This window comes from Lutjanus erythropterus, chromosome 5 (genome assembly GCF_056507025.1).
Source record: "Lutjanus erythropterus isolate fLutEry1 chromosome 5, fLutEry1.hap2, whole genome shotgun sequence".
In the NCBI taxonomy this organism is placed as follows: Eukaryota; Metazoa; Chordata; class Actinopteri; order Lutjaniformes; family Lutjanidae; genus Lutjanus; species Lutjanus erythropterus.
Window position 1 is genome coordinate 12,444,063 of NC_139321.1, and position 15,632 is coordinate 12,459,694.

The 15,632-nt window shown below is 40.3% G+C and overlaps 1 protein-coding gene across 1 annotated transcript in view; it reads right to left on the bottom strand.

Moving 5' to 3' along the window:
- Window positions 1-10,016, bottom strand: part of il1rapl2 (interleukin 1 receptor accessory protein-like 2) — a 490,288-nt gene extending 480,272 nt beyond the window's left edge. Inside the window, exon 1 of the mRNA XM_084718821.1 lies at window positions 8,295-10,016. The gene's annotated coding sequence lies outside the window, so the exon portion shown is untranslated. The remainder of the gene's footprint in view (window positions 1-8,294) is intronic.
- Between the last annotated feature and the right edge of the window lie 5,616 nt (window positions 10,017-15,632).

The following is a 15,632-nucleotide window of genomic DNA, read 5'->3' on the forward strand; positions in this document are numbered from 1 at the left end:
GCTACTTTAGACTTTTTAGTCCTCCAAAGCTTCCCACCCACTCTCTATTACAGCACCACTTTTTCTGCCAGCATTACCAAGCAAAACCTGGCAGCAGCCCAGCAACAGCTATAGACAACTTTAGTAATTCCTGTACATTGTGCTAAAGGGATGGTTGATTTTTTTTATTTTATTTTATTTTATTTTTTTTTAGGTTTTTCATCCCAGTAGTGTTTCTTATGTATTCACCTACCTACCTAATGTGCCTTTTCATGACTGAGTCATGCTTTCTTTGAGAACCAGATGGAGATGGAGTCTCACTTTAATGGAATATTTCAACATCTTTGAAAATAATTCTTAAAAGATACAACTCCCATGTATTTTGGTTAAATATGTAGCTTGGGCCAGGAGATGGCTAGCTTAGCTTAGCATAAAGTCTGAAAACAAGGTGAAACATCTAGCCTGACACTGTACAAAGATAACAATATCTGCCTCCCAGTAACTCTAAATCTCACTCATTGATATGCTTTATCATGTTTTTTGCAGTTTTGCAGAGTTATGTGTCTGACTAGTTCTTAGCCTGGCATCTCTGCTGGTCGCCTGGGAACCGCCATGGCGAGTGTGTGTTGGTAGGCAGATTTTATTATGGGGAGGGACAAACCAGACTAGCTGTTTCCCCTTGCCTTTAAATATGGCAAAATATACAACTTCTATGCTCATAATTTTAAGTTTCATCAACCAGTTACAGTGTGGATGCTAACACCAACATCCTCATGCCTAATTGACAGAATAGGTCAATACTCAGTGACTCGCAAAACAACATATATGACCTGTGGAGAGTACCAGCAAGAGGCATGGGCTCACTGGACCTTAAGTAAGTCACAGAAGTCACTTGGCATATGTCACATGACATTAAACATGCGGGTAAAGTTGTGAAATTAGTCAACGTTGACTTTCTCTCGTGGGTCTCCTAGGTGACAGTCCTGTGTTTGACTCATCCACTCCACCGCATTCATATGAAGACGTTTTCACTTTTTATACCATATCATTTGACTTCCTCCTTTGTTCCTGTCATTATTTCTGTGGCCATGAGAGTTTGCCATCTAACAATAAATGTGCATTGCAACCTGCCTGCACAAACACCTTATCCACTTGTTTTTCTGGTGAGGATGGGCTGCTTTGAAAATGTAAAGAACCCTTGATAGGTTTTGTCCATTTACAGGTCCATTAAAGTTTTATTTAAATAAGATGGCTGCCTCCTCATCAATATTGGTGAAAAGGAGTAGTGAAAAACATAGAAAGAAACCCAACTTGACTTGCATGGCCTTGCCACTTCTGTGTGCTTTCAGTTGTTCATATATTCAATATGCAATTAACTACTGGGCTGAATGTATTTCTGCTTCTTGCCAAAATGCCATTGAACAAGTTCTTTCATATGACACAAAAATAAAGACTCTTTGATCATTTCAGTACGCATGACATTAAATTATCCTATTCCACAGAAGTGCTAAGGATTCCTTCATTGTATGACATCACTTTGATCAAAATTGCTCTTTGAAATTTTGCAATACACAAGTCGTAATTGTACCACACATGCCAGGCGGTATACGACTGATCAGAGGTTTCTGTGTAAAACAGAAGATGTATAATAAGAGCCTCAGAGAACCACAGAGCTCCAAAGAAACTAGGTTGAAGAAAAGACAGCTGGTTTTCCATTGGCAACCACATAATTCATGTTTTACAATGAAACTAGGTTTGAAGATGTGGAGAAAATACAGCTCGTTTTCCATTGGCAACTGCATATTTTATGTTTTACAGTGAATTCAATAGATTTTTTTTACTTAACCATTATACACATGAAACATATGAGAAAACGACAGCTGTCAATTCTAAAGAAAACCTAAAGATACGTATAAAATAGGGCACGCTGAGTTTCAATATTCTTTCTTGGAAATGGCAGCTAAGAAACCAACCGAAGCACAAGGTCTGTTTAGGAATTTCCTCATCAGTCATCTGTAAAACATTGAGTTGCATGAAACTGTATGAAGGGTGCTATACAAATAAAGTTGAGTTATTCCGGACCTTTCGATAATATCACATGATCTCTTTCAGCCCATAGAGTCTACTCATCTGCCATGAAATTGTCAGCCCATTTCCACCACATAAACAGCTGTATAGGTCATCTGTGCAGCTTATAACAATTATTTACATTATGTATTTTAACATGTGTTGTTACATGGAGACCTTCAGTCCCAGTACTTATTATGATGGGTGCGAATGAGGAAGTTAGGTGAGGGGGCGACAAGGACAGACTGTAGCTTACAGGCACAGAACATAACTGAGCCTAAGAACGAGTTGGAGGAAAACTGCCTGTAAATCCAGAATATTTTCACATCTAACGTGATGAATTAAGGATTTATTTTGACCCCACCAGAGTTGGTGATTGTTGAAACAGTGGAAAGACTAACCAAGATGATTTTGGAGAGTTTTATTTTGGTACCTAAATAGTTTTGGTGCCTAAACCTAACCATCCTGCAACCATTTCATGGCGTTACCCATGTATTTGTCATCACGTGACTTATGTTATGTATTTAAGATATGGTAGCCTGCCGTTGCTGGTATTTTCTAGTGGTCATACATGCCATTTGTGAGTCACTGGCAATCAACCTATTCTGTTGTTAGCTATGAGGATGTATTGGTAAATTTCCATGTTTTCTGAACCAAAAAAAACTTGGAAACTTGAAAACTTGAACTTCTACAATTCTGATGTATGAAATAGATTTAGAAGATCATGTGATACAAGCCAAAGCTCCAGAAAAGCTGTTAAAGGGACCTTGTGGAGAGATTTTATTAGAGGTTTTATCTAAAGCTGCACAATGGAGGCTCCAAACAGTAGCTGGAGGTGACCGACAGCAAACTGCACACAGGTAAGTTGTTTATCAAGCTTGTAGGTTTAGTGTGTAATGTTTCATGCAAGGCCAGGAGAGGAAACACACCAGTAAACAACACTTTGCCTTGAAGGTAATGCTTCCTCACTGCTATTCAGGAAAACAGTTTGTATTTGGTTCTTTTCAGTTTTCATTTTTTCAGACATTTTCAGTGAGATGCCATAAACTAGACTACAGTAAGAATAATTGGTGCAAACAGGCTGAATCTACAATATTTCAAATCTACAGTGATGCAGCTTATTGCTCTTCAATAGCATCCCGACTCCATCTCTCTCCCCCTCTTCTTTCGCTCTCGTTCATCCTGCTGTCCTCTCAGCCGGTCTTCCCCTCTCGTATATTTCCAGCGCCTCGTCATCCCTTCCGCAATTTATGGATCTCTCTCGCCTCTCTGTTCTCTCCTGTCCTCATGTCTCTAAATCTATCCTCCCTTCTTAATTCACTACATCTCCTCTCCTCTTTCCTTTCGTCTCATCCATTTTTTTTTCTCTGTTTTCCTCCTTGTTCCTTGCTTCCTACATCCTTGACCTCCCCTTCAGTCTCAGTTTTTTGTCTTTCGGTCCACCCCTCCTTTTTTACTTTAATCGGTTCACTTCAGCTGAAAATCTAAGACAAGTAAAATCAATAAACAGTCTGCTTCACAACAGTTCCGCTGAGCTGATTTTTACGTGCGGCTTTTGCATAGAAAGACAGATGATCACTTGGGCAGAAAGGTTGCAAACATTTGAGGAAACTGCTACAACTTTTTAAATTTGGTTCACTTAATTTCATCAGCTTAGCAGGGATTCAGTATATCACAGGAGCACCGGGTGACAAAATAAATTAATTTTACCACAGAGCAATTATAATAGTGCAGAGGGAGTTGCTGCTGTTCTTTCTATGCTCCTCCTCTTCCCTCACTTTCTTTCTCCCCTCTGTCTATCCCTGACTCTTTTTCTGCCTGCCTGCTGAGTACTGAGTCCTCCTCCTGTTTTTCATCCCCTCTTTCAACCCTCCTATTTTCTTCTCTCCATCTACTTTTATATTCTCTGTCATTGTCCTCTCTGGTGGCGGAAGGAAAGTAACCAACTGCATTTATTTGGGTAGCTTACTGTTAAGGACTTTAAGGACCAGTGTTTAGTACATAGTGACATCTAGCGGTGAGCTTGCAGATTGCAAACACCTCGTCTCACCCTCCCCTCATGTTTGGTTTGTCTGTTCTGGACTGCTGTGAAAAAATGGCAGTGCAGCATTGCAGACTGTGGCTCATTCTAAGGTCCCAAAAAAATACACTAATGACAACATACTTATGAACATTATATACCAATAAAACCCCATAGATTTTACACAATGGACCTTAAAAGAGTGACTGAAAACTGCCTAAAAATCCTGCTTTTGCTGACATCCAGTGGTTTAACATCTCACCATGCTGCAGCGATGTACAAGTGGACTCCTGGGACCCGCTGACATCACTGATGTGTGTGGTTACAGTTGCAGCAGACTACACCTATGCTATTTAATGTATACAGGCCTGTCTCCCACCACAGCAGTACAATGCATGATAACATTTTATTTAAGAGGTGTGCATAAGACTGATGTGACACCGTCATAACCATGCCAGGGGTCATGTTATGAACATAGAGTCTGTCTGAATGTTTTATGACTGTTGTCATTAAGAGTCATTTGGTCAGTTAAGTAACTTTCACTGCAAAATTAGTATTGTTGAGTATCTTTGTTATGACAACTTGACATTAATCAAGTGAACAATGTCTTTGATTTGACAACTTGACATTAATCAAACCAACAATTACTTGTCTTTATATGTTAACATTACATTATACAGTCTCAATAATCAATCACACTCAAAGTATTGGTACCTGGGAATGAGAGTAAACAATCAACCATCTAAGCCTATCTATGTATTGCTGATTGGTTGTTTTTGTTCAAGCATGGTGGATTCTTGCAAATGCCATTAGGAGCATGAGAGCAACCTGCTTTTTTAACATTATTATATGTCCACATATGTTCTACTGTCATGATATAGTGACAGTTTCAGGAAAGTTGACAAAAAGTTATTTTTCTAGAAGTTACCCACTGTAGCTATAAAGGGAAATACTGCCACTTTTCATGTGGATGTTCAGTCAGCGTTGATGGTAAATGTAGTCAGCTGAAGCAATAAATTCCTCAGTGTGTGCTCTATTGACTGAGGAAACATTTTCCTGATGCAAAATCTGTTGTTTTTCTAAGAACTACAGTCTATTTCAGCTTGGACGTCTAGTGTCCTCCTCAGGGTAGCCAGGGGGCATACTATAGGTATTTTTGTCACCTAAAGCTACGTTTTAGCCAACAAAGTAATTGCTGTGGGCTACTGTGGTGATACATGACAACATGAGCATGGGGGTCATAAGCTCACCTGCAATGCATGTTGGTACATGCAGGCACTGCAGCATGGCTCAGTGCCTTTCTTGGTAAATAAAGCTCACACTAAGGAATCTATTGCTTCAATCGACTACATTCACCATTAACACTGACTGGACATCCAGATGAAAAGTGCTGAGTTTTCCCCTTTAAATCTGATAATGTCAAGTTGTTATAACAAACACACTGACAGGTTATGTTGAATTGTCAAGTTGTCACAACAGACAATGTCAAACAATGTCAACTTTGCATTAATGCATTGAAACTGACATAACAGACCAAGTGGCACTTAATGTGGTAAGCATTCATAAAGACTCGGACCTCATTTTGATGACAGGTGTCATGACATGGTTGTGACAGGGTAATGACAGTCTTATGAACACATTCTTCAAACAGAGTGTTTTACATGCCTTTGATTGATGCATCAGTATAAAGAAATTACTGCAATAATTATGTGATTACATGTAAGTCACAATCTTTTATTGCGTGCATCATTGCTCTAGATATCGTATTTTATATTTTTTGGATTTCTTGAGGGTGCCCCCTACTTTGACATTAATTGATCTAATAATATTTCTGCAACTTGTAATGGAGTATTTTTACATTAATGCATTGGTACATTAGTAAAGGATTCCACCACTGGTCCTCTCTTGCCTCCTTTCCTCTCATCCCTGCCTGCCTGCAGTGCACCGTCCCTCCTCTCCATCCTGGTAATAGATGGCCGGTGTTGGTCACTGTGACGGAGTCATTCTGCTGCCAGTCCATCTACCTACTGGTCAGATCTATACGACACCGGCTCCACACTATAAATCAACACACACACACACACACACACACACACACACACACACACCTGCAGCCTCAGATGGGCGCTCGGTCTGCCTCCACTCTGACGATTGATGCGCACCTTGTTGCTAAACGGCCGAGATAATTAAACCCCGCGCATCCCTCCCCTGTGTGTGTGTGTAGGTGTGTGTGTGTGTGTGTGTGTGTGTGTGTGTGTGTGTGTGTGTGAATGCCCTGCTGTTACATTGTAGCGCACACGATTAGACGACACACATCCACTCTGTCTTCCTCTCTCCTCTCCTCTCACACACACCATTACACTACAAACACACACTATCTGTCGTCGCCCTTGCATTCCTACACACAAACACACAATCTCTCTTTCTCTACACACACTCACAGAGAGAAAAGGGAGTGAGGGTGGGAGGGAGGGAGAGAAAGCACCTGCTGGGCTGTAAAGCACTCAGACAAACAGCGTCTGTGTTTGGGAAGACTTGAACAAATGGGAAAATTATACAGTGGAACCAAAACGGCACCCTTTCACCCAAAGGTGCCTCACCCCGGTGAGTTGTAGGGAATTCCTGGACCATATAGCCACTGCTTTTTCTGTTCAAGTAGAGTGAGTGTCTGTTTTGTACATGTGCACACAAATACACAACTTGCTGAAATTTCCCTGTAACCTGTGTTTTAATGATAGGGTTTGGGTTTTATACAGAGCATAATTGAGCAGATCAGTTTAAAGACATGGATGTACTAATGGACAGTCCTAGTACATGTCCAGGACCTCAAGGGGTTGGCCCCTGGACCAGAGCCTCTGTTTGAGGGGAGTGTTAAGAAGACACAAGATGACAACAGGTACACAAAATAAGCATAAGGAGACTTAAAATGAACACAAAGAGACAAACAAAATGATCATAAAGAGACACAAAATGTCCACAAAAAGATAAAAATGACCACGAAGAGACAAAAAGTGATCACAAGAAGACACAAGATGACCACAGATACAAAAAATAAGGAGACTTAAAATGACCACAAAGGGACCCAAAATGATCAAAATGAGAAACGACGAGAAAGAGACACAAAATTACCACAAAATGATCATAAAAATATACAAATGACCACAAAGAGACAGAAGATGATCACAAGAAGACACAAGATGACCACAGATACAAAAACTTAAAATGACCCGAAAGTGACTCTAAATAACTAAAAAGAGACAAAATGACAACAGAAACCCCCAAAATTACCACAAATACAGTCAAGATGACCACAAAGTGATCACAAGAAGACACAAGATACAAAAAATAAGGAGACTTAAAATGACCACAAAGACACCTGAAACGATCACAAAAAGATGAGGGGAAAAATACAAAAGGACTCATCCAGACTGGTGGAGACACAAACTACAAATGATGACGTTTTGATGTTTATTTGTCATTGTTTGTCTTGTTCCTATAGAGGGGGTTGACTGAATGTCTGTACCCAGAGGGTCGTTGATCATAAGAAATTCATGTTAAAGGTAAAAAACTGAAGTGAGGGGTCATCACATGGCAAATAAAAATAAATGTAAACTTAAGTAAATCATGTTTTTTTTTTTTTATTATTTCCAGCTGACTTTGAGTGTGTTTACCCTGCACTCCATCTCTGACTGAACGCTTCTGCTCTTCCCTGGGGGGAGGCTGTCTTTCACCCATGATGCCCAGCTTTTAGCGCACTCATGTTACTTCATCCACACACATGCAGTGTCATGAATAAATAATGAGCTGCCTAATGACCTCATGGTGAGTTCAAGGACCTAAAATAGTTGCATCAAAGTGTTAACAGACTCGATTTCAGACGGAATACAGCCCTGTTCATCTCCTCGGCTTCTCGCTAATTCATGGACCATGGACACACACACATGCTACGAGACGATACACACACGCACGCACACGGGCTCTCTCTCTCTTTCTCACTCGTGCGTAAAAACGCTCTCTCGTCCACTCGGTCTCTCACCTCTAACAGACACCCACGGACCAGGCGCGCGCGCGCACACACACCTCCCTCGTTCTTTCTCTCCTTCTCTCTCCCCTCCACATACACGCACACACACACACACACACATCACACACTGCACGTACATAAACAGCCTGTGAAGTAAACTCATCACACATGCGCGCACACACGCGTAATATCGGCCGCTCTTACCTGCTGTTTTGGAGTTATAATCCTGAATCCAAGCGGCGCTGATGGCACAATCTTGACCAGACGAAAATGTTAAAATCTGCTGAAATAATCCCACCTCTGGCTCTCTCCTGCAGCTCTCCAAACTGACGGGACCAACAGATAAACGAAAGGACAGATGAGGTCGTTTCTTCTCCTCCTTCTGTGCCCAAAAAACAGATTCACAGCCTAAAGCGGGAAAGTCTCCCTGGCTGCAAAAAGAATAAAATCCCTTTCTCCTCTTTTCTTCTCTCCCTCCTTCTCCAAAGATGTTGGAAGTCTGCTCCAATTAACCGCAGTTACGCATCCTCTCCTCCTTCTCTCTCCTCTTTTTTTCTCCCCTCCTCCGCCCTCTCCCTGTCTCCCACTCTTTTTCTTTCCAGTACGGGGATGTAAGACAGAGACAAGTCAGTTAGACTGGTGCGTTCAGTCTGTCTCTGTTTCGGTCCGGGCAGTGGTGTGGAAGAGTCGCTCTACTTTGCGCAGCCAAAAATAACTTCCAATCTCCAAACTGGAATCCCGCGAAGCACTGGCACTAAAATAATCCTTCTTAAATTATTAGAATAATGTTACAGAGAGGCTGTTGTGAAAATTAGGAGTTTATAGTCACTCTTGTAGTACTTTGTGATACTTTCTGCCCTTGTGGTACTCTGAAATATTTCTGCAGACGCATACAGAGGCTTTAATTTAGCGCTGAGCACGTAATATTCCTTCTTTTATGACATCCTTTACATTCATGTATTATTCCTAAAGGGTCTTGCAAGCATTTATAAGCGTTAATATAGGAGAAATTGGCAGAAAAGTCCACCTTAACGATGAGATAATCAATCAATTGCAGATTCGTCAATAAATTGCTCAATCAATCAATCAACCAATCCAGAGGGGCTGTTGAAGGAGCATCATCTTAAGCCAAAGGAGAGGAACTGCAGTGCAGGGTTCACTTTCCCTCTTAAGTCCCCCACAAGTTCAAGTTTGCCGGCCGGCTAATAATGTCCGACACTCAATCAACCTATCAATCAGCTGATCAATGACAGTGATCAGTCCATGTCCAGTTACTAGTGTAAAATGCAAGGTTTCAAGTCCTCTTTTCTGCTCTTTTTTTTTGTCCTAATCCATCCGAAAAGACGTTTTTGGGAATGTGAGATCACGCGTGTTCTCCATCTCTCCTCCGTTTCAGCCTCTTTTATCCGTCCTTTTTTACTTTATTCTGTCTGTTGACAGACGTTCCTCACAGGTCAGAGTTCTCCTTCCTCCTTCTCTCCCCTGGATGAGATCCCGAGCTGCGCTTCTCCGGCAAAAACACGCAAAAAAGAAAAAGTCCACTTGAAACGACTTTTGGAAATCCTTCTCGCAGCGCTCGCTGGAGCAGCGGGAAGCCTTGAGCTGCTTCTTTTTTGGGTTCTCCTCCTCCAAACGGAGAGGGAGGAGAGAAGAGAGGAGCAGGATCTCCTCGCTTTCAGGTACAGGATAGACAGACCGATGGAGATGAAGAAGAGGAGGATATGTGGAGGAAGAGGAGAGAGTCCGCACCTGTGATTAAACCGGAAAAAGAGAAACCCCACTTTTGGCTCGGTGGCCGAAATAACTGGTGGGGAAAATATGGGGGAGAAAAGATTAGATGTAGTATTAAAATACTTCCTGGTGTCCCTCAGATACTTCAACACCTGCCCAGGGAAAGACAGATAAGAGACATCAAATCTGCCATTTCTTGCGGAGGCTTTTATCCAAAGTGCCTTAAGAGAGTCCACAAGAGAGCGCAGAGCAGCCAGAAAGAGAGAGAGAGAGAGAGAGAAGAAGAGAGGGAGGGGGGGAGCCCGTTGTGAGCAAAAAAAATAAAAAATATTAAAGAAATATCCTTCCTTCGTGCTTGTTGATATTCAAACCCGAGCGTATTTTCCAGCTGCCTGAGAGTTTCCTGTCCCAGATAAAGAAGAAATGGCTGTTGTTGGAGATAAGACAGCAGCAGGAGTGAATGGGACAGACAGACTGTTTCATTCAGCTGCTCTCACTCAGTGCTCCATGTGAAGGAAGGGCGCTGTTCCTTCAGCACCACACACACACACACACACACACACACACACACACACACACACACACACACACACACACACACACACACACACACTTAGTGTTTTAAGTTTTATTTTGTCGTGTCAGGGGCAGAAAGGAGCTTATAGCAGTGTTTCTTGTTTTCTTAAACCTCTTACCAAGTTTCCAGTCATTCCTGACAATAAAATCATGTCATGTAAAAGATATGAGAGAGATAAGAGAGAGGTTAATAAGAAAAATTAAGAGGGAGGATAAGTGGTAGAGAGTATATGTGTGTGTAGAGAGAGAGGGAGAGAAAGAGAGTAAAGACATGCCAGTGATGCTTTTGGTGTTTCAGGATGTTGTAAAGTGCCGCTTTGTTGCCCCCTTTTGGCAGTGGAGGGAAATCATCTGGGGGATGGAAGAGATGAAGGAGGAAGGGAAGTGTCAGCAAGGAAGGAAGGAAAGGAGGGAGGGAGGAGGGGAGGTCACTCATAGAAAAAAGGTTAAAAACAATCACAAGGATAAATCAATGTGAAAAGCTGCTCTAATAACACACAGATAGATAAAGAGATAAGTAGATATATAGATCATTTATAACACAAAGAACACTCATTTTATAAATCCTCATGAACATACATTTAATGAATATAACAGAAAAAAAAATCTGTCTGACTGAGGTGATTTTTTATGACAGAACTGACATCACATACAGAGGCCTGTCCAGACATTTTTGACTGCGATGCCCACATGGGGCACTGACTTGTTTTGTTTTTTTTATGAGTTTATTTTTATTAAATTGAAAAAAGTACTGATTTCAAACACATTATTCAAGAGAACTGAGAGTCATGTCACCTTTGTCAGCATAGCAAGATGGAATATGTGACAGAGTTGACGTCTTACGAAGTTGACAAATTGTTGTTTTTCATCTCACAGCGTAGTCGTAGTGAACGGCCATTTTATTTTTTAGAATTGCTCAGAGTTCTCTCAATGATAATTAAAATAGGCTTTTTAAAGTCATAATTCGTATTTAGATTTCATTTGGAAGGGCTACAGAGTTGACATGTAATGGTTGAGACCAGTGCTGCAACTGTATGCCTGTCTTTTTTAAACCAGGAAGTGAGACAGGGGTCCTTAGGGTATAGCCAAACCTATCTGAAGGTTTCTAAAACATTTTTAAATCAATTGAAGTTGTGAATTCTTGTTTGGGACAAGGTTGCTTTTTGACAGAGCAAGTTTAGAAATTAAAAAAAAATATATATATTATATTTATGGCAAGACGCTCCATTGGAATTGCATAGATTAAAATAACTGTGCAGTGAAACTACATATACAGTACATCTGAGTATGTAATATACAGGTATCAGTAATAAAAGTATACAGAAAATTCATAAGGGTGGTTATGGAATAGAAGTGTACGGGAGAGAATTAGGGTCAGGCAAAAAACAGAAGAGGAAGATTTTTAAATATTTTGCATTTTGAGAATAAAATGGAAAAGTTAAGAATAAAATCAAACTTGCCAGACATAAGCAAGTTTGTTTCTTGTTTGTTTGTTTTTTGTTTTGCATTTTGAGAATTTGGTGGAAATGTCAGTTAAATGTCAAAAATACTTTATTCTCTACATTTTGACCTTATTCTTAAAATGCAATGAATAAATAAATAAAAACATCCTCTGATTTATTTCTGCTTATTTCTTGGCACTAATACTGAAAGTTTAACATACTAATTGACATTTTGACTGTATTCTGAAAATGCAAAATAGAAAACAGTCTTTCTCCTCTCATTTTTCCCTTGTGTCTGACTCTAAGACTCCATTGTAGTGCAAGTGGACAGTAAACATGGAACAAACAGATGAAACAGAGAATCAAAATGGCTCCTGTGGATGATAAAATGAATATTTCAGGACTTCCACATTTTTATGCAGATCTGTTAAACCCACCGACTTCATTAGAGAATCTGTGTCTGAATTTGACAAAACAAATTTTATTTAGGAGATTAAGCCCTTGAGATGGAGCAACACATCATACTCTTGTGAAAAATGTTAGAAAAAATATTTTTTCCCCAGTTAGATTTATTCATACTCTCAGATGAACAAGTCCTCTGCATTAAAAACAAAATAGTTTTAGTTTTAGTTTGTCAGTGGCATCAAGAATGACCTTCAGGGCGACATAATTTGTCTCTTATATCAAAACAGCCTGGCATCGCTATGGTTAATGTATGATTAAGTTCAGGCACATAAACGAATATCAAAATGAGATTAATGAAATATTTTTTATTTGTGATTAAACTAAATAAAGCCTCTTTTATACTGGACAAAAACTCACTAAAATGTGGGTTTTGTTTTCTGTGTGAAAGGGTATAATCAGTATTCACTCGCCGGTCAAATGACTCTGCAGTAGTCACCAGCTCCTATCAGGAATCACACAAACATGACACCCTGAATTTCACCTCATTTCAGCAGGGGCAATAAAGGCTTGTCAGCTATGTTGGTAACTTCTGTGACTCTTTTTTCCACTTTTCTGTACACATGTGCTGCTTGGCTTGACTCGGTGCCTCAGCCCAGCATGGTGGAGTTTGCACCTGTCTGAAGGTGTGTATTTACTGGTGAAGCGCTCGTCTTTAGTCAAGCGTCTAGATGTTAACTTTTCCTATAAATTCTTCACAACAAAAGTGTCCTGTTAGTTTGTTATCTAAAAACTTTTATTGTGAAGTATTAAAACAAGGAAATGTTGGGTTTTCATCAGCAGGAACTTAACACAACTCCTATCAGCTGAAAGCCAACATGATACAGCAAAATACAGCAGCTACCTGAAAACACAAACAACAACACAGGAAAGAAACTAAACTTCAAACCACAGAGATTCAGTTAGAAGCTACAAAAGCAGTTAGGTCTGATCACCCAGATGCTTTCTGTTAACAACATTATTGTTGTTACTGTAAGAGAGACCACGAGAGAGAGAGATAGTTTGTGCTACACTAGGGCTAACTGTCCTGTGGACGTCAACATTGGATGTTCAGAAGACGTCATAAAAAGCCGTCATAAAAAGACGTCATAAAAATTTTCATTCTGGCTCCTCAGGGGACAGCTTTTTATTGTGCAGCAAGATGTTCAAAAGACGTCTTTTGGACATATCTTCCATCCACCGTCTGCGGACTTGTTATTTCTTCCTTTGCTCCCAATGGAAAAGCATTATAATTACTATGGCTTCAAGGAATCGTTGTCACTTGATCATAAGCATATGTTGTTCTGAGGCATTTGCTGAAAGGACTGATGTCACCTCTCTACACTTACCCCTAATCACTGGTGGCTTTGTTGGTGCACAATGCAATAGACATATTCAGAAATGGACAGGTCAGATGCTTTAATTGACAACTCAGTCACAAAGGATCTTAGTCGCTAACCTTTGTGCAAAAGAGGCACCACACACAGATGGTCTAAAGCCACCACAACATGGCATGAGGGTGAAACTGCATGTCCGACAAAAAGGTGAAACATTCAGACTACATATACAGTAGATATTGTATAACTTGATATCCAGGCCTCATTAAAAATGTGCATTTGAGCAGTCCTGCAAACAGTACAGCTGTAGCTCTAGGAGGAAGTATAATGAGTATTCATTAGTGCATGGGTCCAGCATACCATAAAATAAGTCACACTGAAAGAGAATGAGATGCATGAAATAAATTATGCACATCGGAGACCATACTGTATATTTCCAAGGATAGAATGTGCCAAAGTTTGCAAAGTCTGAGGTTACACAGGGTTGAACAGAGAGTACGCACTGTGGAATCATGCAAATTCAAAAGTATTAAATATTAACAGACATTAAGACAAACTACACAGTTGCGCTGTGAGGAGATATGTGTGGCGAGTCTTGTTAAAGCTGGTTATCTTGAATGATAGCTTGGGTGAAGAGGCTGTTCGTGTGCATGGTCGATTTTGGGTAACATTGACCATCTCAAAATGAAAAGCTTTGGAACAGATGGTTAACTAGATGTAGAGGGTCACTGGCAATCCTTCCTGCCCTTTTCCTCACCCTGGTGTCACGCCGTTCCTAGATGGAGGGCAGCAGACAGCCAATGAGCCACTCACCAGAGCAGAAAATATGCTGGACCTTATCCCTGCAAGAGGAGACAGATCTAAACTGGAATGGAAGTGTAAGGATGCTTATTATTAGCATCGGTAGGGTCTGAAATTGGACTAAGAGACAGTATGTGTTCATGGTTGTTTCAAGAAAACCAGCCATCTTTTTTAGGAATAATTTATACGACACTGAAAAATATCATCACCTATTCACATTCGTCATCTGAAACTTATGTATTCCAAAGTATTTTGTATCCAGTCAAACACAATTTGTACCAAAAGTCCAAAATGTACTCATATTTAGACAACTACTTTGGATTTTGTAGTGTGGCAAATGAAACAAGTGACTTCTATTACACCATCCATTAGGGTGCTTCATTCAACTGACTAATTTTCATCCATATTTAACAGTCTGTTCTCCGCTGAAAGATGACAGTGTTCATCAGTTCAACAGTTTTGAGCAAAATGGTCCTCTTGGTAACAAGTCAGAAAATGTTTCCAATAAAAATGGAAAGGGGAAAAATGAAGAAAATGAAATGTTTGTGCTCAAAAAAAGGAGGATTTTAAAAATCTGGTTTTCATAAGCAATAAGCAGTATCACACAAGAGGGAGCACTGTTGTACTGGATATCAGCACGGCTGTTCAGTCATTCTGATATTCAGTACAACAGCACAACCTTGAGTAGAAGTCTCCTTTAGTTGTCAGGATGGGTCCATAAACCTGCCTTAAGACTGTATTCAGCTTGGTCTTCTTATCAGATTGAATGCTAGTGTTTAAATCCTTGAGACTAATCAAGTCTGAAAGCAGTTCAAAGAGAAATATATCTTTTTACTCGTTAGACATGTACAGCATAGGGTTGTGTGAGTTACAAGCAAAGCAAGATGGCTTAATTTTCGGATTGTTTTTGGATTTTGTCTTCAGCTGAGTAAGAGCCATGCCACAGCTGGATATAAGGCTGCTCCTGGATAATGTGTGGTCAAGAAAATGAAATTGACTAAATGTGGCTCAGGCTGGCCAAACAACAGGACATCGGTGATTGTTGTGCTGCTCCACAGCATGAAAATATTGTACCATTAACTTTAGACCACGTTGTTTTTTTTGCTGCCTCTAGAGAGCAATGTGATAGCAAGATAGCAATGTGCCAACAATACACTTGACTTTAAGACCAGCATACCCATGGGTGCACAGATGGGGGCAGGTATACTTGCAAC